We start from the raw sequence: 22,713 nt of genomic DNA, 5'->3' as shown, positions 1-22,713 counted from the left end.
CAAAATATCCCACATCAAGTCTATTTTTCCCCAAAGTGCTCATAATACAACACAACATCAAATTAGTCATGAAAGGAAGTGATAGCTTTTTTAGAAAGATGAAAACTTGTATGAACTTGAAGTTTGAAAAATATTGGTTAGAGTATAGTTTGATTTTTACGATTGCTATTATCATAGATCCCCAGTACAAAATTCATTTTGTTGATTGGGCTTATACAAAGCTTTATGGTAAGATTTGTTATGAGTTTCAGCATGTCCGTTGCATATTAATTTCTTTTTCTGAGTTGTATATGGATAGTTTATCTCATGTTCTCAATACAAATACCACAATAAATGAGACTTCTAAGCAGATGGACAGCAAAGACCTTATTTTTTAGGTAAATTTTGATTTTATTTTATTTATTAAACAGAAGTTAAAATTTTTAATGTGTCTTACTATTATACATCACTGGATATACTACAACTTTTTTTTTTTTTTTTGGGTTTATGCTATTTGTCTAGTTCAAGGTGTAGAAGATTCTCTCTTTGAAAAGCAAAAGATATGTTCAATTTAGATATTGAGGAATCTAAGTCCAAACAAAGCGACATAGAGTTTGCATTGATGTTTGAAAGATAGAAATATATATATATGTGTGTGCATGTGTGTGTGTACATATTTAATTATTTAGTTATTTTTTTTTATAGATTACTTTTTATATTCTTTAATTTTTTTTTTCTTTAGGGAATTATGAGCTTCACACCTTATTGCATAGTAGTGGTGGAAGGATACAACTTTATAAAAATTTAAACAATGATGTATTGTTCTATATTTAATATTTTATAACAGTCATGTTGGATTTTAAATGTTGATTTTTGTTTCTAATTTATGAATATTTTAAATGGACAATACATGTCCATTAGCTATGATGAATGTTTAGTATGGGTTTGAGTTATAATATTTTTAATTTATAATAATTAATGCATTTAAAAGTTTAGTATGTGAATGCTTTTCTTTTTATTTCTTTTCTTTTCCTCTTCTATTTTTTTTTTAAATTTTTTTGGAGATGTTTAGCTTATCAACAACCATGTTCATTTGATTTTTATTTTTATTTTTAAAAAAAAGATTTATTTTATCATTTTGGTACCTAATCAAAATTTGATGTTTATGCTTAATGGAATAATAGGTTGAGTGATGGGTAATACGAAAATTTAATGAATGGGTTCGGGTTTATATATTTCAACATGAAAATTTAACGGGTCGTGTTCAGATAAAAAAAATTTAACACAAATACGATATAATACGAGACAAATACGGTTCAACATGGCACGTAGTCAGGTCTACCATATAGAGTATCCTTACTATACAATCATTATCACATCTTTAATATATCAAAACTGTATATACAATTATATTTCAAGAGGCATTTATTTATTTAGAAGTTAAATTAATCAAATTCAATACAAATATGGAAAAAAAAATTATTCATATTTGGTTTATATATTTTTTTCTTCCCTTATATATAACCGTATCACTGGCCACATTATAATTAATAAGTTCTTTTATATGTAGCATTATTCATTATAATTAATAAGTTCTTAAAAAGTTATATGTAGCATTATTCTTACTTAAACATATAATTATATTTCAAGAGGCATTTATTTATTTAGAAGTTAAATTAATCAAATTCAATACAAATATGGAAAAAAAAATTATTCATATTTGGTTTATATATTTTTTGCTTCCCTTATATATAACCGTATCACTGGCCACATTATAATTAATAAGTTCTTTTATATGTAGCATTATTCATTATAATTAATAAGTTCTTAAAAAGTTATATGTAGCATTATTCTTTCTTAAACATAAACCTTTTGTGCCATTTGAAAAATGTTAAACCTTGTAGGAATTTAAAATTCCTTTAAAAGTAAAATTTTCTATATCTAGGTAAATTTTCACAGCATGGATATTGTGAATATAAGAAGATTAATTTTCTAAATATTAAAAAAGTGGGAGTGGAAAGTGGTTCCTTCGGAAAAATGTTTCATTTTGAGATTTTTGGGAAATCAGTTTTACATGTATATATATTTAAAGATAAATTTATTAAAACAAACAATTTGATTATTTGTAAGTCCTAAAATTTCTACTACTAACCATAAAAAAATAACTAATACCAAATTGATATCCATCAAACTTATTCTAACAAAATTTATTTTGTCAAAATTACTTCCCTCAAATTTTTGATACTTTTTAAAAGGGACATTCAACACCATAACAAATTACCGCTGTCATATTTAAAAAAATAAATTATTGTTTTCTTTAATATTATATCTACATCCAATACAATCAATACTCATCAAGGGAGATGATAGTTACCATTTTATTTATTTTTTTCATTCTTCTAACTTTTCTCAAATACTTGCATGACTCACATGCCTTGCAAAAGGACCACTATTTAATAGCGTTAAATATTATTTTATTAATAATATGTCATGCTCAAAATTAGGCATTTTTTGTTTTAATAAAAAGTTGTCAATTTTGGATTAACTTATCAAATAACACATGCTAATATATTATGAACTGACATATTTATATAACTTAAATATAAATAAATAAATTTTTAAAAAGATAAGTAAATAAAAAAATTAATTAATTAAATATTGCTATAAAATAAAAAAAATTAATTAATTAAATATTGCTATAACATTTATTATTTTATTTTGATAAATAAATTTGATAGATATTTTATGTACTCTACGATAAAGTTAGTCAAAGCATTTTTATTTGGAATCAAGTAAAGCAATTTTGTCCCTTCTTGTAAAGTTAGTCAGATCATTGGGGTGGGATGAACGAAATCCCTTCGTGTTTCTTAATATACATATACATATACATATATATATATATATATATATATATATATAGAATATTAAAGTTTGTATTTATTTAATTTAAATATGCATTCTCTAAATATATATATATATATATATATTTATATATATATATGTTTGCAGATAAACTAAAACAAATAGTTTTATTTTACCTTTCATCTTGAGGAAAACTTAAAATATTATTATGTTTAATAATATTCTAAACACAATCTTTTAAAAAAAAAAAAAAATCTTAAAACACAATAAAAAGAAAAGTTACAAAAAATGAGAACGAAAAATCAAAATTCAAAAACATTAGAACATTTTATTGATACATGGAAAAACAAATAGCAAGCAATTTTTGTAACTTTCTTAATAGAATGTATATATGTTTATGTAGATATGTATACATATAGATATGAGAAGTTCTAATTGCAATACTAAATGAACTCTATGCAGTTTTATTATAAATTTATATTTTTATTTCTATTTAAAATTTCTATTAAGGATATTTACTAATTAAATATATTTGTTTTCAGAAGTATAGAATTGAATATTTTAAATGCGTTCAGAAATATGTCATTGAACATTTTAGATATATTTAGTAGTATGCGATTGAATATTTTTAGATATAAATATCTCAGATATGTTTAGAAGTACACACTTGAACATCTCAGTTGCATAAGAATTATGCGACTGAACGTCTTCAAATACGAACATCTCAAATATGTGTAGAAATCTTTGACTGAATATTTCAAATGTGTTTAGAAATATACAACCGAATATCTTTAAAAACATTTATAATTTTGAGATTGATCATTCCAATAAATATATCTTTCATTATACAAAAGTGTTCTAACCAAGAAAACAATTTTATGAAATTTCTATGACTATTAGTTTCGTCTAACAACATTAAGAAGAGTTTTCATGGAGTGGTCAACTTGTGGGAAAAAAAATGCATATTTTTTGTTTTAGTTAAGTCGATATGAATTGTAGGTATTTTAGATATTAAAAATATTTTATATTTTTTTTATATATTTAGTGTCTTTTTAGCTGAGGTTTTTTTTTTTTTTTTTTTTTTTTTTTTAAATCAAAAGCTATACTTGAAGGTTAAAAGCTCTTTTATTAACAAAATAATAGTGTTTGGGAAGAGTTGACAAGTACTTATTGAGAAAAAAAATATATTTTTTAAGCTGTTTTAGAAAAGCTCAAATTTTGTGCTTTTCTAGAAAAGTTTTTATTTTTTAGCTTATATGGATACTTAATGAGCATTTAATACAGTTAATAAACATTTAATGCAATTTTTTATTAACAACCAAACACTTATCAAATTTTTAATAAAAGTTATTTTTAAGAATATCTATTATATAAAACTCTACAGGCTAAAATTTTATTTTTTTCAAGTATATCAAACAGAACTTTAGTCTGTAGAGTTTTATATAATAGATATTTTTAAAAATGAGTTTTTATTAAAAAACTAATAAGTGTTTGATTATATATAATAAAAAAACTAATTTAGTTTCCATATGAGATTTTTTTTAAAAAAAAAAATAGCTTTTCTAAATACCTTTATATTTTAGTAAAATAGCTTTTAACCTTCAATTAGAGTTTTTAAACGATAATGTCTAAAAAATTATACTATAGAGTTTTTTTTTAACTTGTGAAAACAATTTTTCTGTTTAAAATGATACTCTCTCTCTATATATATATATATATATATATGATTTTGCATTAGCTTGGCAGAATTGGGCATTACTGGGAAATAGAATCGGGCTTTTTTGAAGACAGAAATGGGCCTTTTTTTTTTTTTTTTTTTTTTTTTTTTTTTTTTGTAATTACACTGCAATTGGCTGAACATGAAAAGTAATAAAGGAATGAAATGAGGGGTATACTTATATTTTCAAAAAGCTAAATTAAAATACCTATAATAACCTTTTTTATACCCATCAATGAATTTTCAAAGGGCCCAAATATTGGAACACTTGTGGACATTCGGCTTTTCAAATATAGCTAAAGAAATAAACAAATAAGTTTTTTAAATTTTCTATCCTCCCAACCAATTGTAGTTGGGCTTCCAATTCATAAAAATAGAAATTCTAATCTTAAACGTAATTCTAATGTGTTTTGTCATCTGGCGGATCCCTTATTATTATGTCCAATCGGACGAAATACCTCACAAGACATGAGATATTGTTTCTCTTTTGCTGAAATAACCATTAAAAAAAAAGAGTGGAAAACAAAAGAAAAGAGAATAAAATAAAATAAAATAAAAGAAAGAAAGAAAAAACAACCACCTCAAGGTAGAGAGGACCCCGCAAAAAAGGGAGATGAAATGACCACAACAATATAACAAGCAACCACTTAGCAACAATTAATGCTATTCCCAAAAAAAAAAAAAAAAAGAAAAAAAAAAAGAGAAAAAACATTTTCTCGCTTTAGGGTCTAATAAATTGAATACTTGTTGATCCGCTTGTTTCTCCTACTCAATAATATGATGTAAATCGTTCCTATGGTGTCTATTATTGCTGACACATGCAACATTAATTGCCATTTTGCTACCAAATGATATTACAGCATTTGGTCCCACATAGATTAGATCAGGACAATTGACATGGCTTTCGCTACCCAATTGTGCACAACTTTAACATCTTGCAAGTTTCGACATAATATATTGTGGTGTACAATTCTTTTCCAAAGCAGTCGGACGCATGCGAGTAGAGATCCTCCATCCATATTTCCATTTCTATCTCGCTAATCTCTTAATTTCACATCATTTAGAAAATATGGTTAATCCTTTTTTTTTTTTTTTTTTTTGTAATTTATAAATAGAGATCCTCTATCCCATGCTCCCATTTCTGTCTCATAAATCTCTCAATTTTACATCATTTAGAAAATATATATATATATATATATATATGGATTAATTACAATTTAGTACTTTTAACTTATAAAATTTTCAAATATAATGATTTAGGTTTTTAAATTTTCAATTTGTTGCATATTAGTTGAATTTTCAGTTTGACTAAACAAATTGGTTGCCTTCTTTCTTGAAATTTGTAGAAGTGTTTGTGAAGAAAAAAATTGGAATATTGATAAAGAAGAAGAAAGTAATTGCGTAGATGAACTATAACAAATGTTTGGCTAAATTGAGTATTAAACCAATGTTCTATAAAAACAATAAAAAATTATAAATCTCGCTACGTTTAAAAATTGAAGTGTAAGTCATAAAGTATTTAAAATCAAGAATACCAAAATTCAATTAACCCAAAAAGTAGTCTAAAACTTAGTTACTTGATGGATTTGATTATACTGTTTTATTTACAAAAATGACTCATTTTTATTTTATCGCTCTTGGGACTATGCATATATAAGATATATCCATGGCATACCCTTATTATCTATTTGTTGTTTTATTTGATTTTATTTTGGCTTTAATATGTAAATCTGTTTTCATTTGTTATCTGTTATTTATTTTTCTTTTTATTTTTATCTTTTGAGGTCAGGTATAACTCGTAAGTGCCATCCAAAAGGTAGATGGCAATACAATTTGATAACTGCTAGTGATCAATCACCAATATGATTTAAAGGGCACAAACGTTATGAGTTTGCCATTCCATTTATGACTTTAGAGAGGTGAATCCTTTGTCCTAAACTCTTGTCCCATCCTTTATCCAACTAGTTAATTATTAGTCATCTTAACTTTCCATTTTATTTAGTCTTTTAGTCATATTTATCCGTATCATCTAATTAAGAATTTAATGTTTCTTTAAGTGTTTAGTAAGTTTGAAAATTCTAAATTTACAAGAATATATATTTTTTGGAAGATGTTTTTGAATAGCTTTTGAGATTTTAAATTTAGATTCTCTAACTATCCATAATTAAAATACCAATTTTAACCCTTATTAAAAGTTAATATCATATTTGTTCTAGATTTATTGGTATTTTATTGAATAATGCTATAATGAAGATTTTTTATTCTTTTTTTTCCCATATACTATAGTTTTTTTGGATCAACATTTGCCATAATTGTGATGAAATAAAATCTGTTAAATATCTAATAATATATGTTAACAATAATAATAAAAATATAATATTACAAATGCAGAGATGATAATAAATAATCTAATTTTTAGTAATTATGCATTGTAGCAGCAATTAAACATTTTTATTTATCAAACACTCAAATACTTGTTTTGAATTTTACAATGATTATGAAATAACAGTTTATCAATTATTTCGGCAATTAATTTTTTAATCACTCAAATACTTATTTTGAATTATACAACAATTATAAAATAACAGTTTATCAAACACTTTACCAATTATTTTTACAATTTTTTTTTTTTTTTAGCATAACTAAAACTTATATTCTTAAAAGCTATAGCAATACCAAACTAAACCTACTCTCTTTTTGTAAGGATAAACTTTACCAATTATTTCCGCAATTGTCTTTTTTTTTTTTTTTTTTTTAAGCATAACTAAAGCTGATTTTCTTAAAAGCTATAGCAATACCAAACTAAACCTACTCTCTTTTTGTAAGGATAACTGATTTACAAATGCTATCGTATCAACAATTGGACTCACTAGCAAATAGCAATACTCTAAAAATAATATGTGGTTTATGTTTGCTTTGGATGTTGTGGTATTGGAGTAATGCTTGTAGGACAAAGGTGTTAATTCCATGTCATATCTTCTTTAGACAATGAAAGGCTGGCAAGAAGGAAAAATGGAAATGAAAAGTTATAATTGTTATATATGTATATAACTCTACAGTAGAATTATCTTATCAGGGCATTCTGATGATTTTTCTTATTAAGACTTTATGTATCAACACTTAAATTACTTAAAGATTATGATATAAAAATATTTTTGAAGCGTATATGAATCTAAATAAGGTTTACTTTATCCGTTCAAATTGGGCACTGAGTGTAAGTGTATATGTAATATATACATATATATATATATATAATATTATTTTTTGGTGAAATAAAAAAAGGTCTGACGTGGTAGTAATTAGTGTATCTCTATAGCCCCAAATGGTGGACCCTCCTGCATTGGTTAAGCAAGATGGTAAATCTATGTTTATGGTTTCTTATGTATGATTAAGCCTGTAAATTTGAGGGATGGTGGGACTTGAACCTCAGCCCTCTTGGTTCTAGTCCAAGTTCAAGGTTCCTTACCAAGTCATCAATTCATCAAGATAAATAGAAAAAATAAAGCAGTATAGCACAAAGATTTTTTAAAATGTCATCCATCCAAATACTGTTTTCAAATTTGTTTGAATACCAAATTGATGTGATCTAAACATTGTCAAAGTGAATATTTACTTTAAGGGCTCAGTTAAACAGTGTAAAATTTACTAAAAAGCAAAATTTTATTTAAAAAAATTAAATATTTAAAAAAAAAAATAAATAAATATATAATTAATTAATTAATTAATAGTCATAAATAATTATAGTACACATTGCCATTGGATTACAATTTTAGATTTGACTGTAAATAATATAAAATTTTATGCCACATATAGGAAGCAATTAAGATTTACTATTAAAAATACTCTTATTAGGCTAAGGAATTTCTATTATTGTTGTTATATGCAAAGGCACTTTCGAGAGAATATAAATATATTATTGAAGGCACTTTTGCATGGTGATTTTTCTGGGTAGACAGTTAACTGGGATAAGTCTTCCTCATATGTAGGATCTTCTTTTTCAGTCGCTAGATAGAGGGGGTTATTATAGCTCTTGGAGTGATGTTAGGTTTTTTTTCCTTTTGTTTATTTAGGGGTTCATTTATTTATGACCTTTCGCAGTTTTATCTAGGGCTGATTACTAGTAAACTTTGCAGCCAATTCGATGTTTGGAAGGGTCATTTATTATCATTTATTGGTCGTTTTGCTCTGTCAATTGTGTGATTACTTTCAAACTTGTTTATTCTTTTTTTATCTATAAAATGGCTCTCGGATTGTTTAGGGTTTTTTTAATTGGGATATCAAGAATTTTGCTTAGATTGGTTTCATTTCATCCAAAAGGGGTCACAGATTCTCGGGCAGTTTGTTTTCTTCCAACTAAATGTGGTGGGTTAGACTACAAAATTTGCCTAGCTTTAACAAAGCTAATTGTGCAAATTAACTTGGAAGGTTATGATTGGTTCTCCTTTTGCTTATGAGTTTCTATGTGCTTGCTACAAAAGGAAGTTTAGTAGATTATTCTACGTGTCTTCCTCTATTTGGCATGCTATTAAGGAGCATCAATATGAAACTTATCAGGGTTATGGTTGGATAACTGGGAAAGATTCTAATGTTAAGTTTTTTTGGAACAATTGGATGGGTAAATCGGTTTTAAGCCTTTTAAACCTTCAATCTCGAGTTGGGGATTCAAACATTAAGGTTTTAGCTTTATCTTTGCTTTGATAGTTGGATCCTTAGTTTTTTTTCAACTGACTTTCTCAGATTTGTCTGCTTGTATTGATAGTGTTAAAGTTGATTTATCTTCTAGTGATAAGCTTCTAGATGCATTCTTCTACGGGTTAAGTGAGTTGCTGAGGTTTCTATGGTTTTATTTCAGGTAGTTCTCTAGTTATTCTTTGGGCCAAGCATCTTTGGGTTCCTCTATCATAAGCAATTTTGGTTGGTAAGTTTTCTAGAATTGGCTTCTTATGGATAATATTCTTTCTAAATAGGGTCTCATGATCGTTTCCAGGTGTCCTTTATGCAAGTGTAGAGTATAATGATGAGTTTGCTTTGCAGTTTGTATCTTGCCTTTATGCAGTTGCTATATGGGAGTATGTAGCTTCCCTTTTTCTCTTTGAGTGAATGTTTCCTCTACCATTTGGTTCTATTTTTATCTGCCTTAAATATATTTAAATTTAAGCTGTTAGGTTGCTTGTCTTTGGAGGGCATCCATTATTGCAGTTGTTGCCTCTATCTTATTTACTAGGAAACTAGCCTTGCATGCAGATTCTTTTATTCTTGTTTCTCCATCTCTGGTTTTATCAATTACTCTAAAAGAGAAGTGGATGGCTTACATTTGAGCTACGTGCATAATTCTATTTTAGATTTGTTGTTGTTAAGGATACCATATGTGATTGTATGACTAGTCAAAACTTTGAGAATCATTCCTATCCATTGGACTTTGCCTTTTCCAGATGGATTAAGCTAAATACTGATGGTGCTTCTTTCGGTAATACTGGTCCTTCAGATGGTAGAGATGTTTTTTATAACTTTCTTTGGATATTTTCAAGGTTGTTACATTGTGTCATTTGTATAATTTATGGCTACTGAGGTAGAGTTACTCTCTATTATGCATGCTTCAGAGATTGCCCAAAAATGTTTGGAATAATTTTAGGCTTGAGTGTGATTCCAATTACATTGTCAACCTTATGATATCCGGTTCATTAAAGGTTCCCTAGAGATTTAAGGCTCGGCTGGCTTGTCTTCATTTTATTATAAATATGAGTTTCAAGGTTTCACATATATATCATAAAGACAATAATGTTGTTTATTGACTTTCTAAAGCTGCGACTGAAGCCCATTTTGCTTCATGGTTGACTTTGCTCCCTTTAATATTATAGCTACCTGTGCTTCTAATTTACATGGGGTCGATTTAGATTTGTTTCCTGACATAATTACTTTTTCTTTTTGCTGTTACTCTTTTTTCCATTTATTATTTTTCACTTTTGATAAGTCAAGCTAGAATACTAGTTCTTTAATGGAGTTCTATGTGTTCTAAGAAAGCAAAGAGAAATCTCTCTTACAAATAATTTTCTATATGATTAATGTTTTGTATATTATTGAAAAAATAAAACTTTAAATAGGTTAGAGATACAAAATTAAACCCTAAAGCAATTAGGCCAAATTCGGCCAATGTAGCAAAAGAAAAGGTAATTACTGAATTCCCAAGTCTTTTCCTAAACTAATTTTTTATTAATTAATTCTTTGAAAATTTTCCACCAAATAATTAAATAAAAATCAAAACACAAGACTATTTCCTTAAACAAATGTTAAATTTTAGATTTGGAAAGTATTTGATCAGCTTTTCAAATAAGCTGTCTTTGCCCAATCACCGGCTAATTTAGCTTCTAAATCATATCCAATATGCCATATAGCATGCCTTATTGGATTAGAATTGGTCTCCATACATTGTCATTGATTGGAATAGTCAAAACTTACTTGGAATGCCAACAAACTCCTTCCCAGTGCCAAAAAAAGCAAATACAGCCATGTTGAAACTTGTGCACCTTCGAACATGCTTGAACGTCTTTGTCTTTGCCTTGACATGATTTTGTGACTTCTTAGGAAGCTCAAGCACATTCATAAGCTTACAAACTCATCCCTTGCTGCCCAGAGTCCTCAAATGTACTAAAACAGCTTTTCGAGTCCATTTATGCTTTCACAACTTTTATGCTCAGCACGGGCTTAGAATCTTCTAGAATAATCATACCTTCTTGAGATTTGATTGCTTCTTGTCTGAAACTAACAAGATTTTTCTTAAATCTCATAGCTTGAGCCCTAGTAATTGGGTGGTCTTTAGTTGCACAGGATCAGTACCCCAGCGTATAGTTTATGATACAGATATGGGCGGGTTCTCATCATTCCCCTTCTCTTGAAAGTGATTTACCCTCAAGTCGAAGTTATCACCTTAAAAAAAAGAAGACAAATCAGTAACATTAAAGGTAGCATTCACATTATATTCACCTGATAAATCAAGCTTGTAGGCTTTTTAATTGACCCCCTCCAAAACATGGAAAGGTCCATATCCTCAAGGCATAAGCTTTTATTTGTGTTGTTAAAGAAACCTTTCTTTTCTCAAGTGCAACCAAATCCAATCTTCTAGTATCAAATCTAATGGAGTCAAAAGATTAAAACCATAAACAAGTTCAAATGGTGAATATTTAGTAGTAGCACGTATGGTTCTATTACAAGCAAATTCAACATGCAGTATACACTCTTCCCAAGTTCTCAAATTTTCCACTAATTAATGCTCGCAACAATGCAGACAAAGTTCTACTCTCTAGTTCAGTTTGTCCATCAGTTTGTGGATGACAAGTAGTGGAAAATAAAAATTTAATACCTAACTTAACCCACAATGTTTTTCAAAAATAACTTAAGAATCTAGTATTCCTATCTGAAACAATTGTTATAGGCATATCATGAAGTCGCACCACTTCCCTAAAGAACAAATTAGCTACATGAGATGCATCATCATTTTTATTACATGCAATGAAATGTGTGATCTTAGAAAATCTATCAACAACTACAAAAGTTGAATCCTTACCCGTCCTAGACCTAGCTAACGCAAGTACAAAATAAATAGATAACTCAACCAATGGATGAGAAGGAATAGCTAACAACATGTATAAGCCGTGTGGCTTTAATTTGATTTTGACTTCCTACAATTTATGCATGTGTCACACACCTTCTCTACATCTCTCCTCATGTTCTGCCAAAAAAAATGTTCTTGTCAAATAGACAAAGTCTTTGCTGCTCCAAAGTATCCTATTAAGTCCCCACTTTCACCTTCCCTCACAAGTAACTCCCTAACACTACAACAAGGTACACAAAATTGAGTTTCCTGAAACAAATACCCCTCAAATATATAGAATTTGCCATGCCCCTTAAATATATAGAATTTGAACAAAGTTGACTTTCTCACCACAGATACTATCATGCTCATAATTTTTTCTTAATTGTTCAAAACCAAGAAATCTAGCATCTAAGATTGAAAACAATACATACCTCACGATAAAGTATCAGCTACCACATATTCTTTACCTTTCTTGTAGCGTATGACAAAAGAATATGTCTCAATGAATTCAATTCACCTTCCATGCCATCGGTTAAGCTTTCCTTGGCCTTTAATATGTATCAAAGATTCATGATCCGTGTGAATCATAAAATCCTTTGGCATCAAGTAATATTGCCATATCTCCAAAGCTCGAACTAACGCATACATCTCTTTGTCATAGGTTGGATACTTCAATGCCACCCCATTCAACTTCTCACTAAAGTATGCTATAGGTCTTCCTTCTTACATCAATACAGCTCCAATACCTGTACCTAAAGCATTACATTTAATTTCAAAAGCCTTAGAAAAATTAGGTAAAACCAATAAAGGAGCATTAGTTAATTTTTCTTTCCACAAATTAAAAAACTTCTCTCGTGCTTCTTCCCATTGGAATCCCAAATTTTTCTTAACAATTCGGTCAATGGTGCTGCAATAGTACAGAAATCCTTGACAAATCTTCTGTAAAAGCTAGCCAAACCATGAAAACTTCTTACCTGGGTGATAGTAGTAGGTTTCAACCACTTTTGGATTGGTTTGACCTTGGACTGGTTGATTTTAATTCCTGCAGCACTCATAAAAGATTATATAAATACAAGCTCATTTTTGTAAAAATCACATTTTTAATATTAGCATACAATCTTTCTTTCCTAAGTACTTTTAAAACTAACCTAGGGTGTCCTACATGATTTTCTAAGTTCTTACTATATATAAGAATATCATCAAAAATAAACAACCACAAATTCTCCAATGAATGGGCACATAACATGGTTCATTAATCTCATAAAAGTACTAGCTGTATTAGTTAATCCAAAAAGGCTTTACTAACCACTCATACAAACCATAATTTGTCTTAAATGCAGTCTTCCACTTGTCTCCCTCTTTCATTATTATTTGTTGATATCCACTCTTCAATTTAATTTTCGAAAACATTCATGCACCATATAATCCATCAAGCATATCATTTAATCTAGGAATAGGATGCCTTGTTAATGGCCCTACAATCTACACACATTCTCCAAGATGCATTTTTCTTAGGCACTAACAATACAGATACAACACATGGATTCATGCTTTCTCTAATGTAACCTTTGTCTAGCAATTCACTTACCTACTGTTGAAGCTCCTTTCTCTACTCGGGATTACTTCTATATACATGCTTATTAGGAATTACGGCTCCAGGGATGAAATTTATTTGGTGTTCGATTCCTCAAATAGGTGGTAAATCACTAGAAATCACCTCCAAAACAATGTCATCAAAATCCTGCAAAAGAGAAGAAATATAGCTCATCAATGCAAGCTCTTCAAGCTTAGCTAGATGATTTAAAAATGCATCTTTATATATCATGACCAGCATAGGTTTCGTATTTAAAAATGCTTTTTTTTATCATGACTTTGACTAAGATAAAAGTTGGTCTTTTTCTTCTCTTCCTTTTTCCTTCTCACTGTCAGGGTTTAGAAAGCTTACCTGAGTGATGCGGCTTGACCTTGCCCTCTTGTTTACTTGTTGAAGCCATGGGTGGCATGATGGTCTTCTCCCTTTGCCGTTTGGCCTTCCTCCTTTGTTGCATTTTTTCATTCGATCTCTAAACACCTCCCTTGGTGTCAACGGCTCAAGCTTAATTTTCTTACCTTTAAATCTGAACACAATGGAATTTTCCCGACCATAGTGTATGGTATTCTTATCAAACTGTCATGGTCTTCCCAATAAAGATGAAGAGTAAGTGCAAAGTAAAAACATTTTCCATACTCAATGTGACATCCAGGGTAGGATTTGTAGTATGATTATAGATAGTGGAAGTGGTGCCAATGTTATTAGCATTGTTGTGGTGGAGAAATTAAGGTTAACAACAATCAAACATGTAGAACCATATAGACTTCAATGGCTTGTGACTCCTCATTGTCTAATTCAAGCTCTATATTATCCTTTAGCACCATAATTCTTCTATTTGGATATTGGTTGGCAATATGTCCACGGTCCTGACATTTAAAACACATAATATCATGAGCTCTAAATGGTTTAGGATCATCCATACCCTTCGGTTTTGGTGGTTGTACAAGTTCAGCCTGGTTATCTCTCCTAGGCAGAATGGCACCTCCTTCCTTTTGCTTCGGCTTTGGTCATAGCTCAAATGTGAGATTGCTTCTCCAACTAGTTAAACTGACCCTCCAACTACTTAAAGCTCTTCCAAGCCGTGTGTTACTACCCTTCCTCTTGAGTTGGTGCTCAATTTTGATTGCTATGTGCAACATCTCTTCCAACTTCACATATTGCTGTAGATCTATTTGGTTTGCAATCCTTAGGTTAAGCCCTCCAAGAAAGCTAGCCATTGTTACCTCTCGGCCTTCATTCAAACTCAACCTTATCATGAGCATCTCTGTCCCTTTATAATAATCCTCTACCGACCTACTTCCTTGAGATAAAAATTGTAATCTCTGATGCAACATCCTATTATTATGACTTGGTATGAATCTTTTCCTCATGTCTCCTTTCACTTGTCTCCAAGTGGTTATTAATTCGTCACCAATTCTCCTTTGGGTATTTGCTCATTGTTCCACCATTGTATAGCATTATGTCCAAATTCTAAGGCAGCCAACTTAATCTATTTCGCCTCAAAATAATTATGACGATCATAGATCATCTCCTTGCATTCTTTCCATTCTAAGTAAGCTTATGGATCACTCTTCTCCAAAAATGGTGGCATACTAACCTTGATATTTCCTAAATCATCATCTTCTTCTCGGTGTTGGCTACCACGGTTTTTCCTTCCTTGGAATGCAAATATGTCTTCGTACTCCTCCTCAAAATTGTCTTCAAAGTCCCCTTCTTCAATTTCTTCCTGAATCTGTCTGCGGCCTCCTTTACCTCAACCACGTTCTCCTTGTGGTTCCATCCTAGGGATCGATCTCCTTTGTTGATTCTCAAACTTGTCCATCCTTTAATCAAATTTATCAAATCGAGCATTCATACTTTGCAATTGCTCCAACACCACATGCATGTCAGTAGGTTCGACAAAACCACCTGATGCTCTAGATTCTCTCTTGAATCCCATGGAATCCTTTCCAAGTTCTTTTATAGAATTGCCTCCTCTTCGTAATCTTGAATCTATCATGTTAGCGAAATAATGCAAGAAATCTCACCAAGTTCACTCCCTTACGTGTGTCACTCAAATAAGGTCTTGTTCACTCATGTTTTCACACTAGTTTCAGCTTTTGACCCTCTTATAAGCTTATACTCTCTTGCCTTTTTTCACTCTAAAGATTATCTTAATGTTCTATTAAAACACACTGAAAATAGTAGCTAGATCATAAGTATGTCCTAATTAAACCTATTAATAAAACAAACGCAAAAAGCAAGCAAATTTGATCAAAACTAGAATATTAAGAGACTAAAATTCAAGGATAGAATTTAGAAAAGGATCTAAACAATTAACAAGAACACAACTCGATCAAAATATGAGATAGTTTTTTATTGTAGGTCTCGTAATTTAAGCCTTTGTATCAAATCCTTAAACCAATTTTAATCCAATCAATTAGCACAAATATTCCAATATCCAGCAACCAATATTGAATAGACAACAACTCCAACTATGGCAATTGAATTTCCAAATCCAAACCAAAGTTGATTTTACAACTTCTCAAATCGGCCTTTTTTGCACAATTTTTTTATTTTATTTCTTACTTTTGGTTTTTTTTTTATCACAATCAGAATAATGTCACATAACTTCTACCAGCACAATCACCACAAAATATACAACTCCAATGCCTAACAATTTCTCGAATCTGAATTACACCTTCCAAACAAAACAAATTGCAAAAATTTAGGGTTTTACAATATGTTTTCTGAAATTTCTCTTTTTTTTTTTAATAAATAAGTGCAACTAATTAAGATTAAAAAAGAAAAAAAAGAAAATCAACAATAAACTAAAATTACCAAGAACTAATATGCAAAAATAACCAACATTCTAGAAAGCAAAAATTCGGCTAACAAAAAAGGAACCCTAATTTTTGGCTATGAACAATGATATATATATATATATTTTGTTTTTTTAAAGATGTAGAATGTGTATGGATAGAAGTAACCTTAACCTAATATTAAAATTGTAGAATAACACAAAAATAAAACAAAGCAAATAAGATAGATCAAATCTAAACAGAATTCGGCTCTTATACCAAATGATATGAACCTAGGTCGACTTACTCCTAAACCCCGTATTATATTAGCTCGGATCAAAATTAAGTTCAGATTCTAATGGTCACCTTAACCTGTAATCAACCTATGATTAGAAACCTTGGTATAGATCAAAGATGCCATAATAGATTATGGATTGTCCTATTGATAAGTCAAACTAAAATACTCGTTTTCTACTCGGTGTTTTAGGTGTTCTAAAAGAATAAAGAGAAATCTTTCTCACAATAATTTTTTCTGGATGAATAATGTAGTGTCATTTATTAAGAAATAAGTCTTTAAATAGGCTAAAGTGACAAAATGAAAACTCTAAAACAACAGGTAAAAACCGGCTAGTAAAACTAAACAAAAAGGTGTGGCCAAATTTTACATGTCTTTCCTAATATAATTTATATTAATTAATTCCTTAACTTTTAAAGAGTAATTAATTAATTTACAATAAGAAATATTAAAATTCAACCTCCCAAAATTAATTTTCCTAGCAAAATAATTACACAAAAACAAAAAATAAAAGACTATTTTCTAGAACAAAAGTCAAATTTCAGATTTGGAAAGTAGTTGACTACTTTTCCAAATAAGCTGCCCTTGTCCAATCTCCAGCAAATATAGGCTCCAAATCTGATCCAACATGCTATGTAGGATGCCTAATAGGATTAGAACTGGTCCCCACACATTGCCATTGATTGGAATAATCAAAGTTTGCTTGGAATGCAAGTAAGCTCCTTGGCAACGCCAAACTAGCTAAATCCGACCAATGTGGAAGCTTAGACACTAATAACGTACTTGGACACCCTTGCTTCTGCCTTAGCATGATTTCATGGCCTTTTGGTGAGCTCAAACACATTCATAGATCAATAGACTCACCCCTTTCTGCCCTGAATCTTCAAATGCACCAAAACAGCTTTCTGGATCCATTTCTGCCTTCATAACTTGGATGCTTAGCATAGGCATAGAATCTTCTGATATTAATACACCCTCTTGAGATTTAATTACATTTTGTATAACACTAATAAAATTGTTCTTAAACCTCTTAGATTAAGCTCTAGTAATTGGCTCAGTTTTTATTTACACAGGATCAGCACCCTAGCAAGTAGTTGAGTGTATAGGTACATGCTGGTTCTCATCAAGTTCCTAACCCAAAACACAAAAAATAAATAAATAAATAAATAAGAGCATACATGTTAGGTTAATCCACCAAAGCAGCTTAAAGGAAGTATAAGAGTCTAAAGGTAAATAATACAAACATAAATAATAAGCCAGAAAAAGGATGTAGTAGAGGATATATAATGAAAATGAAGACGAGAGAATGATGGATGCATGAATACGTTGACAGAGGATGTCTAGAGGTAGTGTGCATCAACTATTAGCTGAGGACTAGGGGAATGGTTTAAAAACATAAAACAATGAGACAAGCTCAATAAGTAAACAAATAGAATATAATAAAAATACATGTGATTCTTAAAAATCATTTCCCTCGAGGCCTTACTTTCACTATTTCAAAGTTCTTCTGTTATGGCAAATAATTTTCATAACACCCATAATTATTCACAAGACGTAATAGTTTCCATAATCATAAGATAAGAAAATAATATCAAACAACTACAAAATTTTCATTAATGAAATAGTAGTTTTTTTTATAGTTCATAATTTAGATAATATTAATAACCATAAATATTGTTTCCAAATGTACTATGACCATTACGAAACCTATCATATGCTCACACCTAGCATCCTAAGGTGTCGTAGGTTGTAGAGGAGAGGAAAATTCTCAATTACACTCAGCATCCTAGATGTGTCTAAGGTGGGATGCTACATCTATCTCTATATAATGTGATCAAAGTAGTGGATGGCAAAATATATAAAGTACACATAACCATATCCATCATAACCAGTAACCCAAGTAAGGCAATGGTATACACCAAAATCCATAACTCCATAAATCTAAAACCATATCCATTATAGAAAAATATTATTTTTCCACTCTTCCATCATATTAAAATTCCATAAATACCAGCATATTTATAGGCGCTTATATTTATATTAACAAAATGAAAATCATATCCATAGACATCTCATAAATTAATAAATCATGTGAGGCATCTATAATATAATATAAACTCATGTAAATTTATACTTCTTAAAATGAAAATAATACTATAAATCACATTTATAACCCTAAATCATTTTGAAAGTAAAATTCACTAGCAGAGATACAACTCATTACTAATTTACAGTCGGATGACCTTCAATCTCTTTCTCGATGTTCAAAATATTTCCAAAATTGCTCAATCAAGCATCGTAAATCGATACACTAAGTTGTGTATGTGTGTGTGTGTGTTCAGGGCCTATGAACTAAGTAGTGTATGTGTCTTCAACGCATACAGCCTAATTTATCGATATTTTCAAAAATCCTAACCTTGGAAATTGGGTTTTTTCAATCTAAGGCCCAATTAATGAAATTGAAGCATCCAATAAGTAAAATTCAATTACAATTTTCAGCTCAAATTTGGTCTTAAGGGGTACGATTATACCCCATTGGTTATCCGATAATCACCTGATTTACTTGGTTTAACTAGAAATTAGAAGACAGCCTAAATGACATCATAAACTTGCAAATAATATGTTGCTGGAAAGCACAAGATACAAGGACAATGATGGTGTACCCACTTTGACTATATTACACCGTAAGTGCTCGAAAAATGGCCAAAAAGCCACTACGAAGCTTGTATCTTTCAAATCGATGAGAGTATGGATGAACGAGCTTTGGATAGGGATTCAAGAAAGTCAAAATAGGTGGGATATGATGGCCTAGTCTAGGTGAGTAGAAAACTAGCTAGATTAGAGTTTGGCCAAAGCTTCACCACCAGCGGAGGTGATTGCTAGCCCATCGCCATTCCAAATGACCTGAAACTTTAACTGTCATCTAATCTTAAGGTGGGTAAGGTGACTGGCCGATGCATGGTTGGAAAATGGCTAGATCTTGACAATAAGTGAAACTATAACTATGAGCTTCAAATGGCCATTACCGGCCAATGCAGTGGTGGATCACCAAAAAGTTTTCGGATTTTGGTCTTTGAGAGTTTGGTCACCTAATGGGTAGGTATGTGTAGTGAGATGGTGGCTTCAGATAGGTTAAATGGAGTGAAACCATAGTGGTGGGTGGTGGTCCAAGGTGGGTTTTGACGGATCTAGGGTCTTACATGAGTTTGAAGGGTTCTTAAGGGTATTTTGGTAATTTTGGTCTTTAAGTAGAGTTTCCAGACATGAGAAACCCTAAGCATTGGTTTTCAGATGTTAGATAAACCTTGGATCCACTAAATGATAGAAGGCACATGCTTGAACACTATAAAAGTTATACCACGTGTGAAACCTTGTAAAACTATAAAGTTTGATCTATAACTTTGAATCAAGTGTGCCATTAGTCAATGAACTTGAATCAACAAGTTCTACACAATGGTATAATAGTCGAAGTCAAATTTCAACTCTAAGGAAAAGTCAATGGTTCTACATAAAAAGTCTAATTGGTCAAATTTGATTAACCTTGATCAAAATGTTCAAAAATTCAATTCCAAAATTTTCAAAAATGGATCATCACATTAAGAGGCTTTTCATTAAGGAAAAGCATCGCTAAATGTTTCACCAAAGTCGACGCTTTTGTTAAAAGCGTCGCTAAAAATTTTACAATAGCCGACAGTTTTTCTAAAAAGTATTGGCTTTTCTCTTATACGTCTAAAAAAAGTTGGTTTTTTTTTTAATATTAGGCAGTGCTTTTCAAAGCATCGACTTTTGTTTGTTATTTTTAGCGACACAATATGATTCTTTGTGAACATCGCCTTTTATTTTGCACGACGCATTAATTGCGTCTCCTGTCATTACGATTCTTGTAGTGACATAAGATAGTAATCAATCATGTCCTAGATATATTTTAAGATAAAATAAAATAAAATGAACAAAAAACAAACAAACAAACATTAATTAATTAATTAAAATAAATATAATTAAACATAAACAATTAATCTTGCAAAAAATCTTAGTTATATATATCTATATATATATTATATACATATATACATAAACATATTTTAACGAGATAATTATCTCATTAAACCGAAAATTCATAAATATTTTACAGCACTTAAATATGATTCAAAAATTTTATACCACTTATTCGACCAACTTCTAAACATGGATCTTAACCACCAAATCATTCCGATATGATCTAGAGTATAGATCCTTTAACATTTTCAAGCTTATCCATACTTATATTCATATATACATATATGGAAATTCTATGGTGAGGACGGTCCGCATGAGGACCTCAGTATTAGTGATGGTTTTTCATAGTATTAACGATGGTTTTTAAGAAAATCGTCACCAATACTATGAAAAACCGTCACCAATACTGTTGTCCGCATGAGGACCGTCCGCACCATAGACAGACTGTATACATATATACATATATATATATATATATATATATATATAATTATATATCATTAACCACAATTGCACATGAATATCCAAGATCAATATATTATCTAACTAATATGCCCAAATTGCATTTAAGAAACAAATTCCACAGTTAGTCACGATTTGTCAATCATTATATATATATATACCAAATCCTCTAACAAATATATATACATGTGTCTATACATACATATATATATATACAGTTTGTCTATGGTGTGGACGGTCCTTATGCGGATCACAGTATTGGTGATGGTTTTTCATAGTATTGGTGACGATTTTCTAAAAAGCCGTCGTTAATACTATGAAAAACCATCACTAATACTACGGTCCTCATGCGGACCGTCCTTACTATAGAATTTCCATATATATATATATATATATAAAAGATACACACACACACACACACACACACACACACACACATATATATATATATTTATACATGAATATATATATATTAAATATACACACATAAACACACAGACACATATATGTAGGTATAGGCACAAAATTTAATATTGCAAGATTTACAAATTCAATAATTAACAATAAATATTTAACAGGGCTCCAAAAATGTTTTCAAAATAAATCACTCACTTTTGCTGTATTGCAGTATAAATTTTAGATCTCATCTAGATACTTAAACACAATCCAATTTCACAGTAATTACACAAATTAGCTCAAAATATCAAAATTTTAATTATATAGCCATCTATAATTAATAAACTATATATCAAATGAAAGCTTGAGGGACAAGGATTAGAAATACTTAGTAGAACTTAGCAAAACTCATTGGCGATGGCTGGAAAAAGGATGGAAAAGTTTGATCCAATTTCAAATCAATATAACTCTCTAATGGCTTGGAATTATGAAGAATGGAGGCCAAATTCAAAATGAGAAGGTTGAAATTAATGAGAATACACTGGCTTTATGGCTGGAAACCATTGGAAATTTGACAAACTAGACAACAGCGACTGCTGGTGTCCAAACATTGATCTCCATTCGTTAGACAATGTCAGGCACAGATCTCCGGTGGGTTGGTTGGTCTTAGAGTAGACTTGAAGATGATCTGGGCAATGATGAAAAATTTTGATGGGTTGAGGGTCAATTTCATCGATTAGTGGAGTTGCACAATGAAGATAGCACGTGGGGAAGTACAAAAAAAAAAAAAAGAAAAGAAAAAGGTGATAGGGTATTTTTCTTTCTTCTTCTTTGTGGGGAAAGAGAGAGGAGGAGAGTGAGAGGAGAGAAAAAGAATTTAAATAAGATAATCATATATTATATAACAATACAATATATATATATATATATATATATTTATGACTAGAAACTTGTTTATATGTTTTAATTAATTTAAATAATAATAGTTTAGTAAAAAAACAACACAACACTCAAACATGTGGGTCAAATTGGGAAATGATCAAA

The 22,713-nt window shown here is 29.9% G+C and overlaps 1 long non-coding RNA gene across 2 annotated transcripts; it reads left to right on the top strand.

Moving 5' to 3' along the window:
- Nucleotides 1-8,368: 8,368 nt before the first annotated feature.
- On the top strand, nt 8,369-10,439 carry LOC112491592 (uncharacterized). 2 transcript variants are annotated; one of them, XR_003055903.3, is made up of 3 exons: nt 8,408-9,232; nt 9,411-9,476; nt 9,991-10,439. It is a non-coding gene; the product is annotated as an uncharacterized LOC112491592 (long non-coding RNA). The 2 variants fall into 2 exon arrangements; XR_007241268.2 differs by having other exon boundaries at nt 8,369-9,232; nt 9,411-10,439.
- Nucleotides 10,440-22,713: the final 12,274 nt, after the last annotated feature.

The sequence above is a fragment of the Ziziphus jujuba genome, chromosome 2, assembly GCF_031755915.1.
Source record: "Ziziphus jujuba cultivar Dongzao chromosome 2, ASM3175591v1".
Lineage (NCBI taxonomy): Eukaryota > Viridiplantae > Streptophyta > Magnoliopsida > Rosales > Rhamnaceae > Ziziphus > Ziziphus jujuba.
Note: the sequence above shows the minus strand (reverse complement) of the source record. Positions and strands in the feature narration are given on the sequence as shown.